Genomic DNA, 24,562 nt, shown 5'->3' with positions numbered 1-24,562 from the left:
TTTAACTAAAAGCTTAAAAACATTCCATATGAGGTTCCTGGGTGGCTCAGTCAGTTGAGCCTCTGATTCTTGATTTTGGCTCAGGCCATGACCTCACCATTGTGGGACTGGGCCCACGCTGGGTGTGGAGACTGCTTAAGGTTTTCTCTCTTCTCTCTCTCTTCTCTTTCCCCCTCTTTCCCCCTTGTGCATGCATGGAAATGTATTTTCCACTGTTTTTCACTGCTACTCCCAAATTCTGTATAATAACTGTTACATGGCTTTTATGATTTCTTATTTAAAACTTTTAGAGGTATCTCCTTCATCTTTCCCAGTCACTGAGCACGAGCAAGGCCATGTGACACTCCCCTTCTCTTTGTTTAAGGGCCTTGAGTGATGATCTGAAAGTTTTCCCCCAAAAAAGGTGGGGCCAGCCCTCAGGCTCCTCAGTACCCCTCCCCAGTGAAACTGGAATTAGGCGAAGCAGGGGCTGGAAATGTACGGGCCAGCAGTCGCATTTCCTTCTCCTTGTAACTTGTAAGACACTTGGCCTGGTGCCCTCAGGGGCAGAGCGATGGTTCTGTGGCTGGACACAAAGCCCGGAGTGGATCTGGGGTGAACTGAGGCTCTTCCACCATTGCCAGAGCCGTGACTCTGGCCATGAGTTGGTTCCTCCCAAGGCTGGGGAGAAGATGGGCGCGTTCAGGCTTGGCCTGGGAAAGACGCCTTGTTCTCTTGATGTTGCCAACCTCTTGACATTGTCACGGGATTCCTTTCAGAAAGGATTCTGGATGTGGACCTGGACCCCACCCAGACTCCTGGAACTGGCGGGAAAGAGCCTGCTGAGGGATGAGGACTTGGCCATCGCTGCTCTGGAAAACCTGCCCACAGAGCTCTTCCCGCCGCTGTTCATGGCGGCCTATGCTAGCGGGTGCAATGAGACCCTGAAGGCGATGGTGCAGGCCTGGCCCTTTGCCCGTCTCCCTCTAGGGGGCCTGGTGCAGATGCCTGACCAGAGGACCCTACAAGCCGTGCTTGGTGGACTTGACCTCCTGCTTGCCCGGAAGGTTCGCCCCAGGTAAGGCTCATCCATGTAGCCCAGTAGGGTCCTGGGTGTCCCGTAAGAGGCAGCTGGGGTGGGGAGAGAGTGGATGGTCAAGGGGTGGATTAGAGGTATCTGAAGAAGCTCAGGACTTGGCCATTGCTGGACTCCCTGTGGGACATGCCTTCTGGAGGTGAGGGCTGCTTGAGACGCAGGAGCCCCTGAGAGCATGCCTCTACCTCCTCCCAGTGATACTTAATACTAGAAGCAGACACTAGGGAGGAGGGGAAGGGAAAAGATAGAGAAAAGGAAGGCAGAGCTAGGGAGCAGCTGTCTGGGATGTGGCATGAAGGCACAGGTGGGAAGTCCATTGTTGCCCAGATTGAGACTCACAGTCTCATTCTACACTGATCATGAAATAAAGCATCTCAGCCAACCTTCCATGTTCCCCACAGGAGGTGGAAACTGCGGGTGCTAGATTTACGGAACACCAGTCAGAACTTCTGGAGCGTGTGGTCTGCAGCCACCACCCATGAGTGCCTGCGGGTGGGGCCAGTGGCCGAGGACAGCTTAAGGATGAAGGAGCCCTTGGGTCCCTTGGTGGTGTTCATAGACCTTTGCCTCAGGCATAAGGCGCTGGATGAAGTCTTTGCCTACCTCATTAGTTGGGCCACAAAGAGGAGAAAGTCACTACAGCTGTGCTGTAAGAAGGTGACGATTTTCAGAATGCCCATCCAAAATATTAAGAAGGTCCTGAATAAGGTGCAGCTGGACTGTATCCTGGAGGTGGAGGTGAAGTTCACCTGGAAGCTGTCCACCCTGGGCACGTTTGCTTCTTACCTGGGCCGGATGACTAATCTTCAGAGGCTCGTTCTCTCCCACATCCACGAGCCCTCCAAGGAGGAAAGGCAGCAGATCACTAAGTTCACCTCCCAGCTCCTCCAGCTTCATCACCTACGGAAGCTCCACATGGACTCTCCCACCTTCCTGGTGGGCTGCCTGGACCAGATGCTCAGGTGAGGGCGGGCCCACCGTGGGTGTAAACAGTGAACCCAAGACTGTGATGTCAAGTGCACCGTGTCGTTGGCTGTTCCGTCCTGAGTGTGGGATCATATAACCACCCAAATAAAGGGTCAGAGGTTGTGGAAAAGAGACACTTTGCCAGGAAGCCACACACGGTGGAGTTCAGATGTAGTGAGGGCGGGCTTGTGCATTCTTCCTTGGGAAGAGAGGTCTGAGTTATGATGGCGGCGTCGGGAAATAGTGAAGGGAAGAGGGCCCTGAAGAGAGGAGACCACGTCAGACCTGAGCATTTCCAAAGATAAGCTCTGAGCTCACCAGCCCGAACTGGCATGAGCCTGTCTCAAATTCCCTCCGTGAAAGGTTTTTTAACATTTATTTTTCAGACAGAGATCAAAGCACTAGCTGGGGAGGGGCAGGGACAGAGACTTAGAATCCAAAGCTGGCTCCAGGCTCTGAGCTGTTGGCACAGAGCCCGATGCGGGGCTCAAACCAACAAACCATGAGATCATGACCTGAGCCAAAGTCTGGACACTTAACTAACTGAGCCCACCCAGGTGCCCCTTGCCCTGGTTTACTTTGTGTGTCTCCATTAGCCTCCTGGCCCAAAGATATGGGCACCTCAGGCCCCAGCTGTGGCCTGAAGGGAGCCTGAGTTGAGAGCATTTACGGTTTTGCATGTCCGAGTATTAAAAAATTCGGGGATACCCACGCTTGAATGAGCATATTCTAGCTTGATTTAGCATATTCTAGCATATTCCATTCCTTCATTTCCGTAAGTAAGTGGAGTATGTTGTACTCTGCTTGACAGATGGGGAAAGGGAGCCTTAAAGATTTTGTGAACTTGACCCAGTCACACAAGTGAAAGGGCTCAGCCTGAAATGAGACTGGGATCCTGGGGACTGACCTTCCTCAGATGGTCACAGTGATGTGTGTTGGCCTTGGACGAGTCAGTTGTCTCCCCCTTGAGGCCACCTGCTCCCCCGTTCCCCAGAACTAACTGCTTGGTTTCTCCCCAGGTGCCTGAAGGCCCCCTTGGAGACCCTCTCCATAACTCACTGCCAGCTTACAGAATTGGACTTGGCCTGCCTGTCCCAGTGCCTAAGCATCAGTCAGCTAAAGGAGCTGGCTCTGAATGGTGTCAAGCTGACTTCTTTTAGTCTGAAGCACCTCCAAGTTCTGCTCGATACAGTGGCAGCCACCCTCCAGGACCTGGAATTAGAATACTGTGACCTCTCAGACGCCCACCTGGAGGCCATCCTGCCGGCCGTGAGCCGCTGTCACCAGCTCCGGGCTTTCAGTATCCGCGGGAACCCCCTCTCCATGGCCATCGTGGGGCGGCTGCTGCACCAAACCGCCAGGCTGCGCCGCCTGAGCCTCGAGGTGTATCCCGCTCCTCTGGAGAGTTACGACAGCCGGGGAACTATCCACCTGGGGAGGCTTGCCCAGGCTCAGGCTGAGCTACGGGAGATTCTGAAGGACTTAGGACGGTCCAGGACCATCTGGCTTAGCACCGGCTCCTGCCCTCGCTGTGGCAGCAACGTGGTCTGTGTTTCAGTCCCCCTTACACACCCCATTAATGGCGGCCTGACGAGTTGAGTTCATCCACCAGAAACTTCCTTCTGGGCACTTGGAAACAGAAATCTGGGCTAGAGGTGTATTGCACATACATACAGAGGACACAGACCCCTGATTTCAGACATCTGCTCAGCGTGAATGGGGGAAGGACAGGTGATTCAGGGCTGCGGGCGGTGGGCAGGGAAACAGGAACCTGTAGAATTGCTGGGGCCTTCGGGGACCTGTGTCCTGTAGAGTAAGGTGTGACTCTGCCTTTCTGGAGGGGGATTCCAGCCTGCGACCCACATGTGGGAGTTTTCCCTGGCTGGATGGTTGTAAAGAAAAGGCAAGAAATAAAGAACCTTGGTGTGAACTCTCTGGTGCCTTCCGTGATATCTTAACCAGTTGTCCCAATTTACACTTCAGGAATCTCCAGTTGTTACTGACTGGAAAAAGCCGGTACTGAGCTATGGTCAGAAACCGTCCCTGATGCCCTGGGGTTTGGCACCAAGAGCTCACAGCGTATTTACGATTTCCTCCAGTTCTTTAGTCTTCTCTCTGGGGCATCTCTTTTGTTTCTTGGGGGCCGTTCAGGGGGTTAATACACACAACTGGGACGTATACTTAAGTGGCCGATGAGCCACTGGCGCACACGGCTCTTGGGACCCTCGCTGCTGCCTCGGATGCCATGACCCAGGACATGAGCACTCACCACCGGTCTCCAGATGGTTCCAGAGCCCTCAGTTCCTGGCCTTTGTGCTGAGAAAGGGCTTCACTGCACAAGGCAGAGCCCTGGCTCTGGAAGGGGTTGTTTACACTGCAGATTAGCTGGAGAACTCTGGGCCTCCCCGTGCCTGCGGGTGGGTAGTAGTCTCCGAATTTAACTAGCGGCTAGTAAAGACATCCAAGTTCCTTTATTTTTCATCCAAGTTCCTTTTAGCAAAAACACTAAAATCATACATGTAAACTTTTAATCTATTTTTTGTTTATTTTGAGAGAGCACACGAGTGGGGTTGGGGCAGAAACATAAGAATTGGCTCGCGTGGTTATGGGGACCGAGAAGTCCTGCCATGAGCCATCTTCGAGCTAGAGAACCTGCAAAGCCACTGGTATAACTTAGTCTGAGACTGAATTCCTAAAACTCAGGGAAACTGAAGGTGTAAGTAACTGCAAGACTGAGGCCAAAGGGCCTGACAAGGGAGGACCGCCGTGTAAGCCCCAGAGTCTGAATGGTTAAGAGCCAGGCGCTCCAAATGTTCATTGGCAAGAAGAGAGAATTTGCCTTTCCTTCCCCTTTCGGTTCCATTCTGGTCCCCAAGAGATTGAACGGTGCCAAGAATCTCTAACTTCAGTCTAGTGATTCAAACACCAGTCTCTTCCAGAAACACCTTCACAGACACACCCATGATGGCTTTGCCAGCCATCTGGGCATCCCTTAGCAGTCCAGGGGACACACACACACAACTCATCACGGACACTCTCAACAAGGACTTGTTTAGAATGAAGGCTCTCTGCTGAGGATTCAGGGGCTGGAGTTGCTGGTGGGTTCCTTAGGCCAGAGCCTCAGTATCCGTGTAAAAGGATAATGTACACCCAGCTTATTGGGTTTTTGTAGGATCCCATGAGATGAGATGATGCACGTGGAGGGCTTGGCAATAAGAGCTCAATAAATGGGTCTTTCCCTTGACTTCTCAATCTTCCCTTATATTCCTGACATCAGGGGAGCAGGACACAGGGGATGCCATGGGACTCAGCTTCTACATGTGGCCACCAATGAATCATGATTCATGCAGCCAGCGCAGGGAGAGGGGTGCCTGTGAAAGACTGGATTTACCTAGTGATGGCTGATAAACATTTCCGAACCTCAGGACTTGTGTGCCACCTGCTGGTAGATCCAGATAATACAAGTTGGTATTGCAAGCTGGGCTCTGTTCACTATTTTTTTTTAATTGTTCAGTATTTTTAAAAAATCTGTTAGGCAAATGCGATTTGAGTACAAATACTTGTGTGGTGATAAAAATATTCATATAGATATAGATATTAGAGTTAATATTGCCTTTAAAGATTCTAAAAGAAATTTAGTGTTTTTTTAAACAAGAAACTTAGCGTTTTTTCGGGGCGCCTGGGTGGCTTAGTCGGTTAAGCGTCCGACTTTCGCTTAGGTCATGATCTCGCGGTTCATGGGTTCAAGCCCCGCGTCGGGCTCTGTGCTGACAGCTAGCTCAGAGCCTGGAGCCTGTTTCAGAGTCTGTGACTCCCTCTCTCTCTGACCCTCCCCTGCTCACGCTGTCTCTCTCTCTCCTAGAAATAAATAAAATATTAAAAAAAAAAAGATCCATTTCCCAGAATGTCCTATAAAATGAATCATAATTCTACCTTATTTTCTGTGTCTGGCTTCTTTGAGCCTCATACTTTGAGGACCATTATACTATGTGTACAGGCGATTCCTTCATTTTTTAAAAAAATTTTTAATGCTTATTCATTTTGAGAGAGAGACACACACACACAGTACAAGGAAGGGCAGAGAGGGAGGGAAACACAGAATCCGAAGCAGGCTCCAGGCTCTGAGCTGTCAGCACAGAGCCTGATGCGGGACTCAAACCCAGGAATTGTGAGATCATGACCTGAGCTGAAGTTGGATGTTTAACTGACTGAGCCACCCAGGTGCCCCTGATTCCTTCCTTTTTATTACTGTGTAGTGTCCATTGCATGGACGTACCTCATGTTGGTTATCTACTCACCTCTTGGTGGACATTTGTGTTGTTTCCAGATTGTGATTGTTATGGAAAAAGCTGATGCATGAATTATGCATAATTCTTTGTGTGGACATATTTCATTTCTTTTGGGTAAATACCTAGAAGAGGGGCTGCAGTTTTGAACAATAAGCTTATGCTTATCTTTATAAGAAACTACGTTTCCCTGGTAATCAATGACGTTGAGGACATTTTTGCGTACTTATCTGGCATTTGTATATCTTCTTCTGTGAAGTATTTGTCCAAACGTTTTGCCCATCTCTTTTGGTCTTCAGATTTTTTTTTTTAAATGTTTTATTTATTTCTAGGAGAGAGAGACTGCGTGAGCAGGGGAGGGTCAGAGAGAGAGGGAGTCACAGACTGAAACAGGCTCCAGGCTCTGAGCTGGCAGTCAGCACAGAGCCCGACGCGGGGCTCGAACCCACAAACCGCGAGATCATGACCTAAGCGAAAGTCGGAAAGTCGGACGCTTAACTGACTAAGCCACCCAGGCGCCCCAGTCTTCAGATTTTTTAAATGTTTGTTTGTTTTGTGTGTGTGAGAGAGAGGGAGCATGAGCAAGCAGTGGAGGGTCAGAGAGACAGGGAGAGAGAGATTCCCAAGCAGTCTCCGTGCTGTCAGAGCAGAGCCGGACATGGGTATTTTTGTTTTGTTTTTTTTTTGTTTTTTTGTTTTTTTGTTTTGTTTGGTTTTGTTTTTGGACATGGGTATTTTTGTATCCTTTGGGTAAGTACCTAGTAGTACAGTTGCTGTACTCATAGGGTAGCTCTATTTTTAACTTTTTGAGGAGTCTCTGTACTGTTCTCCAGAGTGGCTGGACCAGTTTGCATTCCCAGCAACAGTGTAAGAGGGTTCCCTTTCTCCACATCCTTGCCAATATCTGTTGTTTCCTGTGTTATTAATTTTAGCCATTCTGACAGGTGTGAGGTGATATCTCATTGTAGTTTTCATTTGCATTTCCCTTAGAGTTTATAAACATTTTAAATTTTTGATCTTCTGACCGTACCACTGAGAAAATATTGACAGGGCACAGACTAGAAGAAAATATTCACAATACATATATCTAGCTAGGGCTTGTGTCTGGAATATATTTAAAAATTCTTACAACTCAGTAATAAGACCATGGGGTGCCTGGGTAGCACAATGGCCCTAAGGTAAGTAGGCATGTGTCTTCACTATACTATTATTTTTTTTACAATTTTTATTATTCCTGTATATATGTTATGTAAGCGTGTATATATATAACATACAGTCTTTTGTTTGTATGTATATTTCATAATAAAAATGTATTATAATAAAAATACTAATAACCATATGCTAATACATTTGAAAACCCAAACCAAGGGGGTAAATTGCTAGAAAACTATGAAATGGCAAAAAAATTGGTGAACAAAGAAACAGAAACTAGACTATATAAATCAAAGACACTGAAATGACAGACTTCCCGCCCTCCCCCAAAGCTCTGGGCTCAGACCATTTCCATGTGGTATTCCCCACACGTTTGGGTAATTCCTATCTTACATAAGAAATTCCAGAAAATTGTCTTAACAGAGAAAGCTGAGCCATTCATTTTACGAGGCTAGCTGTAACGCATATTTCAAAACCGAATAAGGACCTTAGAAGGAAAGTAAATTATAAGTCCATTTGGCAAAAATTCTTATTTCCACTAACTGAATCTAACAGAGTATTAAAAAGCAATACATCATGATCAAGTGAGGTCTACTCCAGGATGGTAAGACAGCCTCTGAGAAATCTACCACATTGAGAGAGGAATAAAGGAAAAGTACAGTTCCCTCAGAAGTTCCGAAAAATAATTTTATAGAAATCAAATCTTATTTATGGTTTTAAAATTGCTGGAAAATAGGGGCGACTAGCTGGTTCAGTTGGCAGGGCATGCGACTCTTGATCTCGGGGTCATGAGTTCGAGCCCCATGTTGGGAGTAGAGCTCACTTAAAAAGAAGTAAAATAAACAATAAAACTCTTGGAAAATAAAATGGCATAAACTAAAAAGTCATATTAAACGTTAGATGCCATGGAGAGACTTTAACTACCTTCCCACTGAGATACGAGATAAGAACGGACCCTCAAAACCTTCCGAAGTCAGCTGTGCTCACCACTACAGTGCCAAGGTCACTGGAAGCCCTCAGAACCTTTGGGTTCAGAGGCATTTATGGTGTTCAGGGGTGTAGCAGACACTCCAGAGCCAGACTGTCTAATTCAGGCTCAAAACTGGCTCAGTCTTCATTGGCTGTGCCATCTGGTACAATTTGTTTAATTTCCCTGTGCCTCAATTCACTCACCACAAAATGGGAATAATAACAATATCCACCTTTCAGAGTTGCAACAGTGTTCGCCATATAGCAGGTAATATTATTGCTATTGTTGTTATTACATTTTAACAACATGTTACCAAGTGAAAAAATTAAATAGGAACAAAGTCTGTGGTTAGGATGATTATAAGTTTAACAGGGTATCTCTGTTCTGGAAGTATTAATAAGAGCACTTCCATTCCTGAGTGTCACCCCCCCTGAGTGTCTTGGACTGGGAAATTAATTAATTGGGCAATAAAAGATCACTCTGTAACACTGTACCCTATTCCACACATGTGAGTTGAAATAAATACACGTGCAAAATGACACTACATGTTTTATAAGGACACATGCAAATTCAAGGTTAGGTCTAATGATAGAGCGCTTATCTATGGTGGGGAGGGGAGCAGAAGTGGGTATTAGGAATAACATGGAATAGACGCAGATGTATAATTATATACCTTTGAGAGAGAGGCCTCTCGTGGACCAGTTACAACAATGAGCAATGAATGAAGAATCTAGAACAGTTCAGTTCTGCTCTTGGGCTGGGAAGAAAGATAAGGGAGGGAAAACAGGACTAGGGGAGAAGAAATAAAATAGAAGAGAGAAGAAAAGAAGTAAAATACAAAGCTAATGCTTCTATCCTGCCAAACAATAGAGAATATTTTTTTGAAAGTTTATTTATTTATCTTGAGAGAGAGGGAGAGAGAGCAAGCAGGCATGAGCTCACAAGTAGGGGGAGGGGCAGAGAGAGAGAGAGAGAGAGAGAGAGAGAGAGAGAGAGAGAGACAAGCTCCCACCTCATGTGATGAGAAATGCCCCAAGTGTTCATTGTCAGGTCCTGTGCTCTCAAATGCAAAAGGATTTCTGCAAAGATAATGGAGATGAATTGTATCTGTGTTGGTCAGTGTGTGGCTTTCTTGGGCACCTATATATCCGTAGGGGTTCAGAACAGATGTGCCACTTGGGCAAGCAGATTATTTTGAGCTGAAATCAATCAAACTTCTAGGGAGGCCCCAAAGATTTGGGAAGAAATGTTGATCTTCCTCCTAACTGCCTAAAAGAATTTAGACAGAGGACCTGCTTCAGGAAGAGGGCTGTCACCATACTTAATACACTGTAATATGAACTAGGGATAGTAAAGAGGGAGGCATTTAGCAAAATCTGATTGTTGAAATTACTCTCTATGTCCCATTGTTTCTGCGTGGACTGGCAAACGTTTATTTACCAAACGTTTACTCTTTTCATCTTCCTGTGAATCATTCCCTTTCCTTTGAAGCACCAGACTCATACTCCCTTCTCCTTAATTCACGATGGCATATATACTTCATTTTACCTTTCTGTCTTTGAACCTCTGGTGCATGTGGGTTCCGCATATTCAAAATTAAATTTGCTTTTCTCCAGTTAACTGATCTCATGTCAACTTAATTCTCAGATCAGCCAGAAGAATCTTGAAGGGTAGAGGAAACTATTTCCACCCCAACATACCCAGATGTTTTAGGTTGGGTGTTCCCTAGAAGTCGAGCCGGACACGGGGATGCTGGAAAATGGGATTGGCTGAGGGCAGGCTCGAAGAGAAGAGTGTGATGGACACAGAACAGGGCAGGAGAAGGGGCCAAGGAAGGACATGGTCCCAGCTGAGGCTGGCTTCTGCCTGACCACATGGACGGGGCGCTCTGGAATGTGGAATGTGCCACAGTGTGCATCCCACCTGCAGGCCCGGGGGCTGCCTTTTCTTTTCCTTCATCAGTGAGTTATGATTGTGGGGTGCCTGGGGCAGGGCTGACAAGGGGCCCCACTTCTGCTGGAGGTGGTCCTCTGGAAGAAGCAGGAGCTGGGAGCCATTCCCAGTCAACACACACAGCAGCTGGGGATGGGGATGCCCAAGCACAGAGGTCTGGAGGGGACACTGACAGTTCCCTACACCTAGTCAAACCTAGCTGAGGAGACAGTTGGGCAGGCACTGCTGAGTGGCCGAGAGGTGGACACCAGGCTCTCCTAACAAAAGATGAATGCAGTGAAGCCTGTAGTCCACACTGCTCCAGGAATTTAGGACCTGGACGCCAGGCCCATTGGGGAGAGCTGCATAGTACAAAAGGGAGACAGGGTTTTGAGAAGACGCTTTAAGAAAAATGAGCAGTGTCCTGGAGTTAATCGCTTCTCACTCAAATTGCTCTTTAAACATATACATATTCATGAGCGGGCATTGGGAGAGGTTGTCTGAAAGTTAACTTGCTGTCAAAATGTGGCATTTTTCTTCCACTTAACACTGTGGCCTGCCTTCTCGACGCCGCGTCTCCACTCCATCCAAAGGCTCCGGGATGAGAAATATTCTATTAACTTTCCATCATGGGTTGGGCCCGGCGCCAGCCTCCTATTTGACAGTGAAATCTGTTAGAGCAGATCCGTGACCCACTTTGATGTGGTTACAGACAGAGGGCTCAACCTCCTTGAAAATTCCAATCACTCTTTGGTCCCTGGAGGGAGAAAGTTACCGTCGTATTTCTCTGGAAAGTCTTCAGCCTCATAAGACCCCTTGTTCCTCAGGAGAAAGATGACAACAAAATATAGAATGTTTTGAAGATTTACTACCTTTCTTCTTTTGTTCTTTCCTTAAATGAGGCAGACGTGAATTAGTTTTAATTCTTTGGGTAGCACAGAACTTGGCTTAAGTTCTCACCACGTCTGGTTTGAATCCATGATTTGTGTATGTGTTTATCTCTGCATGGGACAAAGAAGGGAAAGAGAAGGTGTTAAGGGATTTTATCTGCCCGGGTTTATGGTGCGGGGATGTAAAAGAGAAAAGTTCGCTTTGAGGACTCAAATGCCACTTCCAAGGTCAGAGACAAAAATAAAAATTGTAGACACTTTGGAATCTTAGTCTAATGCTTTTATAACCAGGCTTTTTTTTTTTTTTTTTTTTAAAGAAATCTTTCTTTAGCTTAATTCAGATACTGCTGAAGCCTCACAACTATATTTTGGCGTAATCAAGAAATGTTACAGAAGAGTAGTTAATAGTGGTAGGGTTTTTTTTTTTTTCCTTTTCTTCCAGATAAGCTCAAAATTGATTTTCCAAGTTGTTATTCACTGGGGCTGTCTTGAACAGGATCTGGTCAGTGTGATAAATAAGGTAATTAAACCAGCAACTCGTCCCACCTCCCCCACCCCGCCCCTCAAATCCGCAGTACGTGGACTTGGCCAAACCCTTCCCGTTTCTCAACAATTCTTTTTGCTATCAAATCGTTTCTTCCCTGTCCGGAGAAGTTTCTGCTTTCTGAGTAAATATGCGTTCAGGCTGCCTCCTCTGAAAGCAGCTCAGGTCTATTTAGGTGCTGTGTAGTCACCGACGGGGAGGCATGTCAGCAAGAGATAAATCAAAGATCTGTCACCTTCTATAGCAGCACATTGCAGGGGACATTAAGTTGCCTCCAAAAAAGACAGAGGTGACCCTTCCCTCTCAGGGTAAAACCTCCCACTGCGAGAGTCTGGGATGGGAGTTGGTACAGGGAGCCATGCCTGGCTGTTCTGGGGGGTGGAAGGAGACAGGCAGGGGGGTCTCTCCTCTCTGTCAGGAACCTCTCCTACCCCGCCCCACCCCCTTTGCTAGAATAGCTCCTTCACGTCCCCCATCTCTCAGCTGCTCTGCCACCTCCTCAGAGAAGCCCTCCCTGACCTCCACTCGTCTCCATCACTCTTGATGCTGGTTTCATCCACAGAAGAAGCACAGCACAATTTATAATGATGTTCTGCATTCTTGTCCCTTCTAGATGACTCGCTCCAGGAGGGTATAAGACCTCACTGCAGTGACCCCATGTCTTGTCCCTGCAGGTGCTCAATACATATTGTTGATATTGCTGCTGAGTCTTGGGGGCATCTGTTTTTCCCCTGCCTCCAAGTTCACACCCGAGTGAGAAGATGCAGGAGGGCGGCGCATGCGGGTCCAAATGTCAACATGGTGCCCATAACTCGAGGACCGGGCACAGCGGCTTGCAGAGTCTCGGTGCCTGGCCCCACTTGAACTGGCCACCGGGCTGGGATGCAGGCTTTGAGGATGGGGTGGAGGTGAAGCAGCAGGAAGGGAAGGAAATGAGAAGAAGTGGAGGGGTGACAATAAGGGGAGGGCCAGTGTCCTTCAGGAAACCGGAGGAGTCCGGAGAAGGGACCTCCTCTGCCCCCACCCAGGGCTTTCTTGTCAACCCTGAGCAAGTGACCAGACACACAGTGCTTCATGGACCTTAGGGTCAGCAGGTCTCCGTGGATCTCCAGGGCCCGGAGTCTTTGGTTGGCCTTACTGTGTCACACCATGGTTTCCAGGAGTGGCTTGGGCTGATCACACAATTCATTCATTTATTCATTCATTCATTCATCCCCCCCTGGTTTCACTGGGTGGAGGCAATAAGACTTCCAGTTTGCAGCTCCCTCGCCTGGACCCTACTGGAGAGGGTGAGGTGCCCTCTCAGGTTACCCTCAGGGACAAGAAAATGAAGCCTGTCTTGAACTCTCCCAACCCCCATCAGCTCCCAATGTAGGGAAGCCCATGGGACCTACACAGGGCTTCGATCACCATGTTTTATCCAGCAAATATCTGCTGATAGTTGGGTTGCCAGCTAAGCGCTGTGGGATTTCAGAGAGGCATTGGGCCTAAGCCAGGAGCTTAGGAGCTTCATTCATTCATTCATTCATTCCACAAACTTAAGCATCTACCATTTGCCCAGCACTGTGCCGGAGCCAGGGCTACAAGGCGGCCAAGTCAAACGTGCCTGCACTCACAGAGCTTATAGTCTAATAGCCCTGATAGTGCAGAGCCTGCTTAGGATTTTCTCTCCCTCCTTCTCTGCCCATCTCCTGCATGCACATGCTTGTATGCTCTCTCTCTCTCTCTCTCTCTCTCTCTCAAAATAAATAAATAAACTAAAAAAAAAAAAATAGCCGGACAGGCTGTTTTGCTGATGGAGATAGCCTGAGAAGCAGATAAATGCAAAGCAGTTCAAGCCATGGGAAAGAGCTCAGGGGAGGGAAGGCGGGGAACAAACACAGAGGATGTGCAGGCAGGCGGTGGTGGGGAGGGGGCTACTTTGGAGCCAGAGGCCGGGGAAGACCTCTCTGAGGAGGTGGGTTCAAGCTGGTTGATGAGAAGCCAGCCCTCTCAACATGTGGGGAAGAGCAGTCGAGGCGGGGGGAGATCACGTACAGATCACGTTCCTGGGGCAGGAAAGGGACATCCCAGGACCTGACCGACTGTGGCAGAAGCAGTTCCTGGCACATGGGGGTGGGGGGGTAAGTCAGAGGGGCAGCAGACCCACCAGCCCGTGGGAAAGGGGTCAGGTTTGTTCTAAGAGTAATGGGAAAACTTTGAAAGNGATATGGTCTGGAAGGGGAGCCAGTTATTTGGTTCTTTAGGAGGCCAAAGGCTGATGTTGGCGTGGGCTAGGATGTAGGATGCCCTGGCTGTCTGCAGTTGTGCAATGAACTAAAACTCAGTGGTGTGACTCAGTGGCCACTTTTGGGTACTCCTGGTTCAGGATTCAGGTGGGTACAGCAGGGTCCACTGTCTGCTCCCCAATGTCTCACCTGGGGAACCTTGGCCAGCTTGACAGGGGTCATGTGTCTGTGACTTGTTCTTGCCACGAGGCACATCCAGGGCGCAGGAATGTCCAGATGGCTCCTTGTTCCCTCTGTCTGGCTCCGTGGCCTCTTCCTCACCGTCTCTCCACGTCACCTGTCACCAAATCAGGACCACCCTCCATGGCTGAGCTTCCCACAGCATGGTGGTCTCGGGGCAGTTGAACTTCCTATTAGAGCAGACTCAGGGGGCCCCACCACTTAGCCTCACCACTGACCCCATCTCCTGATGCGGGTACGGCAAAGTCACATTGCTGTAGCATACACGGGGTGGGAGATATATCACTGTAGCCATTTTTGGAAACTCCAATCTGCCACATAGAAAATGGAGAAGAGAGAGGCGCCTGGGGGGCTCAGTCGGTTGAGCATCCGACTTCGGCTCAGGTCATGATCTCACGGTTCATGGGTTCGAGCCCTGCGTTGGGCTCTGTGCTGACAGCTCAGAGCCTGGAGCCTGCTTCAGATTCTGTGTCTCCCTCTCTCTCTGCCCCTCCCCCACTTGTGCACGCTCTCTCTCTCAAAAATAAATAAACATTAAAAAATTTTTAAAAAGAAAATGGAAAAGAGAGAAGTGGACAAGGGCAAGGTCCTTTTTTTGTTTTTATTTTAGGAGATAGGCTCAATAAGACAGTAGTGCAGCAAAACAGAAAAGAGAGATATGAATGTGCCGCGTGTGCAAAACTGAATCTAGGTGGTAATAGTTCAAAAGAATTTTTTTTCTTCAAGGTCAGAGGAAAGAGAGGTCACTTGTATCTAGAGGCAGGGCAGGCTACCAGGTTTGGTTGTACAGGTTGTGCGCTGCATAACTCTGGGAGATGACTTTCACGACGGTATGCAACATGACCTGTGGAGGAGAATCCAGAAAGTTCCGTGGATGATGTGGCATTTGAGATGCAGGCACTCAACAGGCAGAAGAGGTGGGTAGACAGGATTCCAGGTGGAAGGAATCGTGTAAGAGGGTTGCCGGGGGGGAGTCCTGCGTGATTATGGTTGTGGGAGGGCTCCCATCAGGCAGGAGTGGAGTAAGGGGCGTGGCAGTAATAAGGAGACAGCTCACAGAAGGACTCATGGGAAGATCACAGGAGGCCTTGAACCCTAAACTGCAACTGTCCCTTATTCTTTTTTTTTTTTTTTAATGTTTTATTTATTTCTAGGAGAGAGAGAGAGAGACAGCGTGAGCAGGGGAGGGTCAGAGAGAGAGGGAGTCACAGACTGAAACAGGCTCCAGGCTCTGAGCTGGCAGTCAGCACAGAGCCCGACGTGGGGCCCGAACCCACGAACTGCGAGATCATGACCTAAGCAAAAGTTGGACGCTTAACTGACTAAGCCACCCAGGCGCCCCAACTGTCCCTTATTCTTTAAGCCAGGGGCCAGATCTAGTCCGTGTCCTGTTTGGGTGTGGCCTGTGGACTAAGGGTGGCTTTCACATTTCTGAAGAGTCAAATCAAACAGAAAAGAAACTGATACAACAGAGGCAGTATATGGGCTGCAAAGCCTAAACTATTAACCGTCTGACTCTTTACAGAAAGAGTCTTGGAAAGTTCTCGGGTGTCTGGCTGCACTTAACCAAGAGGGACCTGGGGCAGGAGATGGTGGATTGGACGCGGGAGGAGAGAGAGGCCAGGGGGCCCGGTAAGAGCCGCTCTAGTCAGCGGGGGGGCCCAGAGAGGGCAGCTCGTGCAGGGGAGATGGATAAGCCCTACTAGCCCCCCGCGGTGTCACCTCGTCCATGGCTGATACTTTGTCGACTTCTTCAGTATCAGGGGTTGAAGGAGGACACACCCTGGGCGGAGCTTTGAAGAATCTCAGGGTCAGAAGGGAGCCGAGCCCGCGAATTCCAGCCTGTGACACCGCCTGCCCTTGGTCATAGTGACTTCTAACAATTAGAATGGGCACAAGCGGAATGGGTCGCCCTGCAAAATGTTGCCTCGGGTGCTCCAGCAGGGACCCGGCCACATTGCTGACCGCCCAGGGCCAAGCCCCACGGGAAATCCAGTGGGCGAGGCAGCCCGTTCCACGTGGGAGACAAAGTCCCAGTGATTAGAGACCCTCAGGATCATTTCGAGCCGCGGTTTGCTCCTGGCTGGCTCTGAGCTTCACCGGCTCTCTTAATTTCGCTTCTATTTCAGTGTTTCCTCCGAGTCTTCTTTTCCACATGAAGCAACACAAGCTCTGTCTGCTGTCTGCTGTTTTTCCAAAGGCAAAGGTCTTTTCGCACTTTCTTTTGATGGGGACCTGCCTGTGAAGGGACCCGCAGGCCACTTCCCAGGGCAGGGGGTGCAGGGGCCCCAGCTGCCTGCTTTGTTTGCAGGGAAGGATCTCAGCCTTCCTCGGGGCAGATGGAGAGAAGGCAGATGGCAGCAATCAATCCTCCATTACACAGAACTGCCCACCTGCCGGGGACCCCACCCCACCCCGACTGTCCGCGGCGCTGCAGCTCACAGCTGGGGCCGCAGGCCGCCCCCTACACTCTCCCCAAGGCCCCTCAGCAGGGGGTGGGCCCAGAGAGAGTGGGAAGGGAGATCTGGGCTTGACCTCTCTGAGGTCCATAACTAGCTTGCAACCTTCATCCTGGTTTTCGAATTTACTCTGCCCCCTTCTACTCAGCCTGACGGGAGCAAGAGGGAGAACTCAGGTTGGACAGAAGTGAGTTCAAGTCCACTTTCTGGCTGTGCAACTTTGGGGAAATCACTTAACCTCTCTGAGCTGTTTTTTTCTCCCCCGATCTTTCAAATGAGCTTAATGGTTCCTGAGGATTAAATGTGTGTGCATGTGTGTGTGTGTGTGTGTGTGTGTGGTCAATTCTTACTATTTCTGGCAGCTATATTCCATAAACTCCACAAAATGTTGAACTGGTAAATACTGAATCATTTCAGTATTTCCCTCAAGGGGAAATACAAGGTTAAGTTCCTTGAGACTTCGGGCCACAGCATTTTTGTCAACTTATCAATACGTAATCTTGTTTTACATATGTTGCTTTCCAAAGACACCTTATTTGATAGATATTGTAGATTCATAACATTGACCTCATGGCCTACCACGCTGTAACCCAGGTCAGAAAGAAGTGTATCCAACATACATATTTTCTGTGAGGTTCACCCCAAACCCTTGCATTTAGGAACACCAGAGAGCACCTCAACATACACCTGGGAGCCATTTTAAACAGCAAAATCAGGGGCGCCTGGGTGCCTCAGTCAGTTAAGCGTCTGACTTCAGCTCAGATCATGATCTCTCTGCTTGTGAGTTCGAGTCCCGCGTTGGGTTCTGTGCTGACAGCTTAGAGCCTGGAGCCTGCTTAGGATTCTGTGTCTTCCTCTCTCTGCTCCTTCCCCAGCTCACACTCTGTCTCTCTCTCTCAAAAAATAAATAAACATTAAAAAAATATTAAACAGCATAATCACCAATAGAATGTGCAAAATTGCAAAAAATGTGGTGTCAGTAGACCGTGCCAAGGTTGAGGTGTGACAGCTCGAAACAAGAGGCAGAGTGTCACCCTGAGAACCTGCACCTTGGGTGGCTTGAACTCTCGGCCACTCCGGGCACAGGCAGGTCTGTGAATGACTACACAAGTGCCATAAGCATTGATTCAGGGGTTTCAAATGAAGTTTCGCAAGCGGGAAACTTGAAAATATGGATCAACGGAACCTACGCCTTCCCTGCTTAGAACCGCAGTCCCAGGTCACACCTGAGGCAGAGGTCAGGGGGGGTGGCAATACCTATTCTCCGTTTCTTCCCTGGCTAATAAAACAACGCTTTAGCTGGTCATGTGACATCCCCCGCCCCTCATTTCCCAGCCTCCCTTAAATTAGTTATGACCTGGTGACCAAGTTCAAAGCAGAAGTGTTGTGTGGAACTTCTGGGAAGTGCCTCCCTTAGGAGGCCGTGGTATGTTCTTCCCTTCTTCTGTTCCTCCTTCTTATTGGCTAGGATGCTCACGTGATGGCTGGAGCTCAAGCAGACATCTTGGACCATGAGGTGGGAGTCAGGTGCTGTGGATGGCAGAGCCACAGTGAGAAGGAGCTGGGATTGTGGAATGGCCTGGAATTGTGGAATGGCCGGACGATGCTCAAGTGCCCGGCCCCCTTATTCGAGAGAGAAAAGAGCCACTCTCTTGTTCGAGCTGCTGTCACCTGCTTTCTGTTATTGTCATATACAGCCAAACCCAGTCCCAAACCTAATCCTAAGTGACACAGGAAGGTTGTCATCCTGCTTCACCATTGCCCAGCTCTGTGACTTTACTGTGGTCCCTTCCCCTCTCTGTGCCTCAGGATGTCCACAAAATGGAAGGGGAAGAAAGCAGTAGAAATTAAGCAACGTTCTCGTTCTAAAATTCTCTGATTCTAATGAGTCTGAAATACATGCATTCGTGGGGTAATTTTCCTAAGGTAGGTAGGCATGGAGACACCTCAGCGATGCGGCCCGGTGCCAGTCAGCAACGGAGAAGATGCTTAATGCGTGTTTGATGAACAAATGACCAGAGGACCCTGTGCCAGGAGCGAGTACCAGCCTGTGGTTGGAAAGTCCCTAAGAGGCTTTCCAATTGGTCAGAAGGGTGGCAGCCTTGTCATGGCCAAAGGAAGCCACAGTTGCTAATTTTTTAAAAATTAATATTTATTTATTTTTGAGAGACAGTGATAGAGCACAAGCAAGGAAGGGCAGAGGAAGAAGGAGACACAGAATCCGAAAGGGGCTCCAGGCTCTGAGCTAGCTGTCAGCACAGAGCCCGATGTGAGCCTGACGCAGGGCTCAAACTCACAGACCATGAGATCATGACCTGAGCCGAAGTCCGGTGCTTCACTGACTGAGCCACCCAGGTGCCCCGCAAATTATTTTTTATTAATTTTTTTTGAGAGAGAGAAAGAGAGACAGACAGAATGCAAGTGGGGGAGGGGCAGAGAGAGACAGAGACACAGAATCCAAAGCAGGATCCAGACTCTGAGCTGTCAGCAGAGTCTGATGTGTCTAACTGTGATCTCACAGTTAACTCTTGAACTGTGAGATCATGACCTGAGCCGAAGTCGGATGCTTAACCGACTGAGTCACCCAGGTGCCCTGGGAAGCCACTGTTCTTGCCCAGCCTCAGGAACCATGGGATCAAACACAGCAGGGGTGTAAGTGAATAAACCAGAGGTGAACCAGGCAGAGATGTCCAGAAGAGCGCAGTCTGGGGCACCGGGAGAAATGGACCCTGAGTACGGCCCAGCCAGTGCCCTTACTCCCAGCAGGGGGAGCTCCGTGACCTCCACACCCCCCACCCCCAAAGATGGAATTTCAGGCCAAGGGAAGGGCTTCCTTGCTCAGGTGAGCCTAGACCCGGGAGCTGCCTCACCCATAGGCAGATGTCCTCTCTGTTTTAAAAGCTTCAGCTCTAACTTTGAAAGACAATGCTTATCCAAGAGTTTGTGCACACTTTTGGGAGAGGTAAGCTGCCTGCTGCCTGTTTCTGGGGAGGACCACGGGGCTGTCAGAAACAGAGTTTGAGGGGGACGCCTGGGTGGCTCAGTCGGGTAAGCATCCAACTGGCTCAGGTCATGATCTCATGGTTCATGGGTTCAAGCCCTGCATCGGGCTCTGTGCTGACTGCCAGCTCAGAGCCTGGAGCCTGCTTCAGATTCTGTGTCTCCCTCTCTCTCTGACCCTCCCCTGCTCACGCTGTCTCTCTCTCTCTCTCAGAAATAAATAAAACATTAAAAAATTTTTTAAGTGATTAAAAAAAAAAGAAACAGGGTTTGAGGGTCGCTCTGCCAAGGAGATACAAAAGCATTCCTTATTTTTGTTTGTTTCTCTCTTTTCTTTCCTTCTTTTTTCCAAACATATTTTATTTCTTTTCTAGGACAGGGGCTGTACCCTGCTGCCTCTCTGATTACCCACTGCACTATTTATATTCCTCACCCAGAATCCTAGCGGAAAGGAGGGCAGACTGATGACAAATCGACCCTGAGACTGTGATTGATCCTCTCTGTGTCTGCAACACTGAAGTGGAGTTCTGTTTTCTGAGCCTGCAGGTGCTCAGGGCAACGAGCGTGCTGGCCTGCCCCTGAGCAGGGTCTGCAGTCGGTGAGGTCACTCAGCGTAGCAGAGGGTCCCTGGAATACTGGAGTCTCAAATTTCTCTCTCTCTCAATTTAAAAAGTTTATTTATTTGCTTATTTATTTTTGAGAGAGAGAGAGAGAGAGCATGCACAAGCAGGGGAGGGGTGGGGGGGGGACAGAGGATCTGAAGTGGGCTCTGCGCTATCAGCACAGAGCCCGATGTGGGACTTGAACTCACAAACCATGAGATCATGACCTGAGCCAAAAGCAGACACTTAACCAACTGAGCCACTCAGGTCCCCCAAAAGTTCTCTCTTTCTATAAGTTAAAAACTAAGAGAGGGTTTTCAGACTTAGAGGCAGTTCCACCCATGGAAAAAAACCCAGGCATCTAATATACAGGCAAGAAGGTACTAGAAGAGGTGTGCTGGGGTCCCAAAGCCCAGGCGAGAAGACTTGGAGTTAGCCAGGTAATCGTTCCCAAGGGATCTGGTGTCTGGTGTGTTTTTTTTTTTTTTTAATGTTTATTTATTTTTTGAGAGAGAGAGAGACAGGGCAGGAGCGGGGGAGAGACAGAGAGAGAGGGAGACACAGAATCCAAAGCAGGTTCCAGGGTCTGAGCTGTCAGCACAGAGCATGATGTGGGACTTGAACCCATGAACCACGAGATTATGACCTGAGCCAAAGTCGTATGCGGGACCGACTGAGCCACGCAGCTGCCCCCGGTGTCTGTTTACCCACTGAAGAAACTGAGGCCCAGAGACACGGAGTGTCCTGCTTAAGATCAAAGGGCGTTCAGGACAACTCATCACCCAAAGGGCATGACCTCTGATACGTGCAACCACGTGGATCAGTGTCCAAATGAATGTGCTGGGGGAAGGGGAAAGCCTACCAACAAGAATTCCTAGGCTCTGGCTGTCAGCGAGCCCTCTTGCTCAACCATAGACCCCAATAATTGAAACCGGGAATAGACGAGGGCACATTCCTCACACTCTAACTGCAGCCCATTGTCCTTATTTCTTATCACACTTTCTTAAAGCATTGACTTTGTTTTGCAATGACCGGAATATTCTAGTCGCAATGCCAGAAAAGCCCTGATAGCAACGGAATGCCTGGAAGACCACTCCCCGCACGCCCCCTTCCCTGCCCATGATCTGTGCCCCTGCCCATGATGACACATTCTCCCCCTGATCTCTCGCACGTACTCCCTTAACCTCTCTCTAGAAAATTCTAAATGTCCCTCTTGCAGGTGGAGAGGTTATCTGTTAAGGCTCGAATCTGCCACCATCCCAGCTGCCTGCACCTGCAATAAATACCTCCCGTTCTCTTTTCCAAGCCCTTGTCTCTTGAGTTACTGGCTTCTTTTGTGATGAGTTTTTCTAGCACTAGTGTTGGCAAAGCCAGCCAGGAGCTGTGCCCTCAATTTGTCCAGCCCCTTCGGGACGGCCGCAGCAATGCATCAGGGCTTACCTGCTCGTTTCCTGAGTTGGAGGCTGTGACAGATGGATTGGTAACAGTTCCATTTATTACAACTTTAGAAAATGCAAGTTAATCTAAAAGGACAACGCAGGCGACGGTTGTCTGGGGAAGGGGAGGGGCGGTGAGGGGGAGGAAGGCCATGTTCATGATTTTGATGGCGGTCATGCTTTCATGGGGATAGGTAAGAACTTTTCAAATTATGTTCTTTTTTATTTAAAAAAATTTTTTAACGTTTTTATTTTATATTTGATAGAGACAGACAGAGCATGAGCAGGGGAGAGGCAGAAAGAGAGGGAGACACAGAATCTGAAGCAGGCTCCAGGCTCTGAGCTGTCAGCACAGAGCCCGATGCGGGGCTCAAACTCACAAGCAGTGAGATCATGACCTAAGCCGAAGTCAGACACTCAACCAACTGAGCCACTCAGGTGTCCCTCAAATTATATTCTTTAAATGTGCAATTTATTATATGTCAATCCTACTTCAGTAAAGCTGTTTACAAAATACTCTTCCATGATCTATCCCCCATCCCTCCAGATCACATTCAGATAGCAGATACAAAATTTGACTCCAGTCTCTTGATACTTAGGGCATTCTGGCCAGGATGACTTTCTCTAAGTCACTTTATATTCATGTGCTATGAAGAATAGTAATTACCACAAAATTTAATGGCTTACAACAGCATAAAACAACACCCATTTATCATCTCCCGGTTTCTGTGGGTGGGGAGTCCATGCGTGGTTTAGCTGGGTCCTGCGCTCAGGGGTCCCACGAGGCTGCAGTTGAGGGGCCGCCAGGGTTGGGGTCTCAGGTGAGGCTCGGGGTCCTACTCCAAGCTCCTGTGATGGAATTCATTTCCCTGCTTCCTCCAGGCCAGCGGGAGAGTCTCTTTCTTCAAGATGCTCATTTAAAGCCACGCCCAGGACAGTCCCCCATGTGATTAACCCAAAGTCAACAGCTGCAACATCCCGTCCCCTTACAACTTGAAACGTAACCTAATCACAGGACTGAAATTCCATCATTTTTTCGGTCCCACCCATACCCAAAGGGAGGGGAGGGACAGGGTCTGCACACTGGAGGGCGGTGGAGGGGGGGTGATCTTGGGAGCCATCTGAGAACCCTGCCTCCCTGAATTATCTCTGTCCAGCAACACACAAGTAAACCAGTAGATAAGATGTACACACAGGCTTCAGAGGGAAGCAGCTTGGAGTCGCGATCTGGTTGCACCCTCACCCTCTTGTTTGTTCTCTATTTCCTCCTTGGTTCAGTGTTCTAATGAGCTATTGCATTGAAAAACACCCCCATCGTTTGGGGGGCCCAGTCCCCTCAGCTGGCTTGGAGTAGTCCCTGGAACTCCCATTTTGACAAGACCCGGGGACCAGGTCAAAGCTGGAACAGCCCTGAAGAAGATCATGTTTCTGGGGAGCAGCGAATATAACTCAAATTCTGAGGAAGCCAGGGCCGTGGCTGGGGTTTTAGAATAAGGAGCCTTGTGTTTGGAGCCAGAGGGAAATAAGATCAAGGAGCTCTGTTTGCGGTCAAACAGGTGGAGAATAAGGAGTCGGGCAGGGGCTACATGCCGACCTCAGTGAAATGTATCTTACCCTGCCCGATTTCCAATGTCGTTGAAATCCACATAACATACAACTACTCTTTTAAAGTGTATAATCCAGGGGCACCTGGGTGGCTCAGTTGGTTAAGTGTCTGACTCTTGATTCCAGCTCAGGTCATGATCTCACAGTTTGTGAGTTCGAGCCCTGCATCAGGCTTTGCACTGACAGCACAGAGTCTGCTTGGGATTCTCTGTCTCTCTCTGCCTCTACCTCACTCAAGCTCTCTCTCTCTCCAAATAAATAAAATTTTAAAAAAGTGTATAATCCAGTGCATTTAGTACATTCACAGTCTATGCGACCATCACCTCTTTCAACCCCAGACATTTTCCTCAGCCCCGTACGCATTCTTGGGCTGCTGTTCCACACTGGGATAGGTTGGGAACGAGCCCAAATCAAGGGATGTGGGTCCACCCTCCAGATGGGGAGGGTGAAGTCCACATCATACCTTCGAGTTGGATGCCACCTCAGGGGTTGAAAATGACAGTTTCAACCACCTTTTTGAGTAACTGATTTTAAAAAAGAAATCTGCCAGCCAAAGACTATATAAACCCCTCTTGGGAGGACCATGTTTACTTGGATTTAGAGACTCAGGTCACGAGAAAAGACAAGGGAGAGAAACAGAGAGGAATTATGAGTCACATTCTTTGTTCAGTCTTTCATCCCAAGATGGTTTGAAGAAGCATCCCTATCACTCACAGGGATTCCGTTAAATTGAGAATATGTAGAGGGAAAGACTGAGATTTCCTTCCCAAAACCTCACCCAGAGCCTTATGTATGCCTGTCTCGTTTCAGTTAATCTGAGAAAATCCTCCCCTTACACAAGAGAAAAATCCCTGGCCCCATATATTAGAGAGCTTGGAAGGTGTGGTTCAGTGTCAGAGCCTGGGTTACGAAGCTGGTGCGGTTCACAGAGATGGCGGCCAGCCTGCCATCGTCCAGACGGGCACCGACCATAAGTGCTCATCGGCGCTTATAGTACCTGTAACGAGTCGCCTGCTCCCTTAGCACCTCCACTGCCAAGAGCATCCTGCCCGCCCTGGACAGGGAAGGACTTGACAATATACATGCGACATCCTGATAATTTCCAGGAACCAGCTACTCAGTCATTTCTGCCTAATTGATGGACAGCCTGGGATCTCTTCCTCCTCCAATTACCTAC

The 24,562-nt window shown here is 48.8% G+C and overlaps 1 long non-coding RNA gene and 1 pseudogene across 1 annotated transcript; both read left to right on the top strand.

Moving 5' to 3' along the window:
* The first annotated feature begins 770 nt into the window (after positions 1–770).
* On the top strand, positions 771–3,640 carry LOC144241135 (PRAME family member 27 pseudogene; annotated as a pseudogene).
* A 15,692-nt stretch (positions 3,641–19,332) lies between these two features.
* LOC144241328 (uncharacterized) lies at positions 19,333–21,649 on the top strand. Its single transcript, XR_013338030.1, has 3 exons — positions 19,333–19,584; positions 20,180–20,340; positions 21,564–21,649. It is a non-coding gene; the product is annotated as an uncharacterized LOC144241328 (long non-coding RNA).
* Positions 21,650–24,562: the final 2,913 nt, after the last annotated feature.

This window comes from Crocuta crocuta, unplaced genomic scaffold (genome assembly GCF_008692635.1).
Source record: "Crocuta crocuta isolate KB4526 unplaced genomic scaffold, BGI_CrCroc_1.0 scaffold127, whole genome shotgun sequence".
In the NCBI taxonomy this organism is placed as follows: Eukaryota; Metazoa; Chordata; class Mammalia; order Carnivora; family Hyaenidae; genus Crocuta; species Crocuta crocuta.
Note: the sequence above shows the minus strand (reverse complement) of the source record. Positions and strands in the feature narration are given on the sequence as shown.